Source organism: Pinus tabuliformis, chromosome 1_1 (genome assembly GCF_031772625.1).
Source record: "Pinus tabuliformis cultivar Carrire ecotype Pingquan chromosome 1_1, CPIR1, whole genome shotgun sequence".
NCBI classification, from domain to species: Eukaryota; Viridiplantae; Streptophyta; class Pinopsida; order Pinales; family Pinaceae; genus Pinus; species Pinus tabuliformis.
The window spans coordinates 677570751-677575901 of NC_142297.1; the positions used below are offsets into that span (position 1 = coordinate 677570751).

Below are 5151 nucleotides of genomic sequence, written 5' to 3' on the forward strand. Positions count from 1 at the left end.
TACTTGAATGACATTAGGTAACTATACGCAAGATGTTAAGAACGACATTTTTAGGGTTTGAATATATCAAGGTATGTGTATCATTATTTTTTTTCCAAAGCATTTACATATGACTAAAAATTTTAAATAGTACATCACTGTAATATTATTTGTATTACGTGCTCCTAGGTTATAATTCAAAGCATCGTAGGTACTAAAATTCATAAAACTCTTTTTTTTTTCTCTAAATAACTAAAAATCCCAATTGCACTACTCCTAATATTCAAACTTACACTATTGTTAAGACTAATTCCTCTAATTCTTATTGTTCCTTCATAAGTAAGCTAAGTACTAGGTGGAATTGAACTGTTATTAACAAGCTAGTGGAGTGTTACCTAATTGTATTTAAGAAGCACAAGGGGTGGGATTGGTATGATGCCAACTTTGTTATTTTTAGTGCCATTCCCAATACTAGGTTCTCATCCTCCATAAATATTTGGGGAACATTTTTTGGACTTAGGATATGGTTTCACATTCATTCATTTCATTAATTCTCATCCACAGTCTCATGCTACATTGCATCCAGCTTGTCACTTTATACTCACATATCTCTCATAACTCAACTCTAGTGTGTTCATGAGACTTCATTGAGGTTCCTTGACTACTACTCCTTATTGAGCTATATTTTATCATAAACCCTTTGTTTCACAACCATTTGCTTTCAAACTCACCTTTCCCATTCAAACTCTTCAGCTCTCTCATCGTCACTTCACTACTCCCTTCCTCTCTAATATCCTTTTGCAACCCATCATTTCCTTTTTCATTTTCTCATATATAGTCCAACCACCATTTTTAGTTATCTCTACTTCTTCAAATCTTGTTTAACTGGCTTTTTTGTTTTTGTGTCGTCAATTATCATTTGGTCCTTTTGGCTCTCATCTCAGCCAACCACACTATAATCCATTCCTTAATGCAAGGTTTCACACCACCATGCTCAGTGGGTTAGTAGGAAATAACTTTTCCTTCACCAACAACATTTTTATCCTTGTAGGTTTGTGTTCACTAATCTATCTCAAAACCCATTTTGAAACTAGTCCTTTTTTTTAGTACAACTATTACAATTCTACTACAAGCTATATACAATGTATCCTTCCATTGTTTTCTTCCCCAAAAAGTCTATTGCTCGATTAACCAAGTGATCACAATGCTCCAAAGTTATTTGATTTAAGATTCAACTTACATGTCTTCTTATTTCATCAATGGTCATGTGGGGCTTAATCAAGCATATGCAACCATTCACACAAACTCACTAGAAAACCCTATCCACTAAATTTCAAATATGTCTTCTTACATGAATGTATCCTTGAATTTTTCCATTCTCCAATAAAGTAGTGGGGCATCCTTGCTAGAAAATATTTCATTATATCAGCAAAGCAATCTTCCACTTGTGGTTTAACAAGTTGTTTCTTCATTTTTCTAAGGCATTAGAATCACGTTTTGGTCCCAACAACATATTTCTTTTTGGCTTTAATTGGTAAACTAGGGTCCACTTAAGTGTCTAATAAACATTGTACTAGTTTAGCATTAGCATTATCAATTCTTGAACCAAGGAAGGTCTCACTTGAGGAGTGTTACCAAGGCATTAGATAGGTGGTGAGCTCTACATAGTGATGTTATCATGTTGTGATGTAGTGCTTTCAAGTAACATTCCATATACATTCATTTAACACATTAATATAATCCAATAACAACCATTATTTGTCATGTGTCTATGTTATGACATTAAATTAGATTGTTATAATTGATATTAATAATGGACATGAATGAACATGATGTTCATTAGATTGTTATAATTGATATTAATAATGGACATGAATGAACATGATGTTCTTTCGGCTCTATGCAATCTTCTAATCTCTTAAAGAAGTTTAAGGGTTTGAGGCCAAATAATATTTGCACTACTTAAGGCATCTGTCACATGGAATGAGAAAAATATTTCCATGAATATTATTAAGACTCACTTCAATGAAATATTGAGTTTGTTAACAATGCTTGAACTTATACTTTGGTAGAAATGAGAGATGTGATTATTATAGAAATGCAACAAACACTAAAGATGATATAAGTGAAGAAGTTGATCTCTCGAAATAGAAATAGACACCATTCAAGTTTGTCCGAGAATACTGTAGATTAATTCACTTCAAGTGTCTAAAGATATTAATGCACTTTCTACCTAGAACCTTTCCATGAGTTCTAACACCTGTAAACTATTTTAACCTTCATAGCCTGAGACTTCACCAATGGGCTTGCCCCAAACTAGAGAAGTTGCCAAAATTGAGGTTGATATTCCTTCAAATCAGTGTTAAGAGGGGCATATAGAACTTGTAATAAGATACTGCATTACTTAAAGATACAATGGCTATTCTATTATAGGTTAATGAAAACCGATAAATTTGCAAAAGCATATGGCACTATAGAAATATGGGTAAACTAAAAATTGCTGCATATAATCCACATAAACCCCATTTATTAACATTCTCAGGAACCAAGAAATCTAGAGAGACAATTTGTAAAAATAATCTTAATTTAACAAATTTCAAAATTCTCTCCAACTCTATTATTTAGGAAAGGCCATGAAGAATTATATGAGAAACTTGAAATTCACGATGCAACTACAAGAACTTTAATTATTCATTGGCTATTAGAAGCTAACATTGTAGGGATCTCACTCTTCCAATATACAATTCTTATGAAATGTGATGTGTCATTCTCACTGTCATCCAAGTTTGGACTGTTGAATTGATGTCAAGTAATAGGATTTGAAATAGCCTTGTGATACACAAACACCTCATTTGTTTCGCAGACATAGGATATGTATTCATAGTTGACTGTAAGCCCCACAAATTTATTCTCATTAGCATGCCTCTTAAATGCCTGTATAAGGAAATTATCCCTCACATCCCACATGCATAGTGTATTCTCTGTACTAGATACAAAAATTAGTTCATTTGTTGAAATGAATTTAACATAGGAAACTATTTTCCTAGGACCATGAAAATTGTATATTAAAACAATAGGATTCCTCAAGTCATAATAATTAATGTGATTATATTTTGAAACAACAAAAAAAAATAGGTTGATCTAGGATCGTACTCAGCACAACAAATATTTGCTTTGATGTCAATATTGAGAACACTTGCTTCTTGCCTTGTACACCACACCTTGACCTTTCCATTATCACACCCTAAGATGAGCCTGGTTGACTTTGTGCATGAAAAATCCAAACTCCATGCTCATTTTTTCATGTTCTTCATACATAATGACACTCATACAAGTATTTACATCCCAGATACTAACAATGCCTTCATAATCACTACTGGCAATCTGAGAATTAATATACTTGTTCTAGCTCAAGCAAATTACTTAGATTGAGTGGACATCTCCACAACATGATAATGCACATATGTAGGTTCATTAAATATTGTTTCAAAGTCAAAAACTTTGATTCTTCGAGAAAATCCAGTAGTTGCAAATAGTTCATCATCTCGCACAAAATCAATGCTCGATACAATATTCACATAGTGAAAAAGGTCCCCATGTCGAAGTTTTGAAATGACCCGAAAATGACTGTATCAGGTAAATGTCGTGAGAATTCATTGTAATTTCTCAATGTATCCATGATATCCTTCTCTAATAACAATATTCCCATCCCTTTCTTTTCACAAACCACCATCACATTGTTTTCGTAATTGAGTGGCCCAATGTTTCTGTTTTTGCAAGTAACATTCTTCTAAATCATCAAATTGTGTAAGGAATCTCTTTTCCTTGTGAATTTCAGTCCTCATAATTGTTATTCCAACCATGAAAACCATTTTAATTTTCTTCTTCATGTATTTATTTTTCTAATTAGCTCTCATTTTCTCAATTTGGACCTCGAGAGCTCAAAAAATGACATTTAGAAGACAGTGACTCAATAATGGTTGATCTACTCCACTTAAATATTGGATTTTGATTTCTAAATCAAACTTATTTTCCCCACATGCATCATGGGAGTTAATTTATAACAAATTATAAAGAAATGGGCTCCTCATATTATTTGTGTATGAATTAGAAAGAGCCATGGAACCTTTGCATAGATTGTGGATAATATAGTTGTTGGTTGCCATCTTAAAGCCTACCATTGTACCAAGTCACTACTTAGTCATCTGTATTCAACTAATACCTTTTGAACGATAGGTCCACCTTTTTTCCACATGCCATTATGAGGCGCACTAATGAAAGGGAGAAGGAAATTTATATAAGATAAATGCAGAAAAATAAAGGATATGAAAAAAATTACTAAATGTTAAAGGTAAAAGCGAGTGCAATTATGGGTATGAAGAATTATGAAGTATGTGTACATGAATGTGTAGAGAAATATAAATTATTGCATTCATAACTAGTATGGGTATGGAGAAAAATGAAGAATGGGCACATGAGTGAATGTGTGAAGAAATATGAAGTATGAATACATGAATGTGCAAATAAATACAAAGTATGGCACTCCACAAAACTAGTATGGGTTCAATGAATATGAAATATGGGTACATGTATGTATGGAAAAATATGAAGTATGGTATTATGCATAACTTGGAAAATGACTAAATGTGATAAATGGTCACACAAATAATTAAGTAATCACGTAAGGTAATTCCACATGAAAATAACAGTTAGGGAAATGGAAAATAGATAAATGAACTTGATAATGGATATAATGATAAAATGGAAGTATTGGAGTAACAATAAAAAAATATGTGGAGAAAACAGTGATATATTTGGCATATGCCCTTTATTATTGATTCCCTAAGATGCTCTATGAAGATGAGAAGATGGGCAAACAACCAATTTCCTTCTTCTTTTTTTAAATATTTTTTGAAGGAGAAACCATTCATGTTGGTCTTGTGTAAGGAAGTGCCACAACATTGAAATTAACTCATCATTGATGAGAAATTTTTGGCTGTTTTATTATTGATAAGTGAGAGTTATTTAGCACTTTCTAGATTTCAAGATTTGGTCTCCATCTAGAGGGATATAGGTTCAACTATGAACCAAAATTACTATAGTTGAGTGCGTGATTCGAGTGGAGAGGAGGAAATATGAATGCAGACATTGCAAGAAAATGAAGAAGTGTGA

General features: G+C 32.5%; 1 pseudogene; it reads right to left on the reverse strand.

Moving 5' to 3' along the window:
- Positions 1-2640: 2640 nt before the first annotated feature.
- LOC149215225 (E3 ubiquitin-protein ligase COP1 pseudogene) lies at positions 2641-3851 on the reverse strand (annotated as a pseudogene).
- Between the last annotated feature and the right edge of the window lie 1300 nt (positions 3852-5151).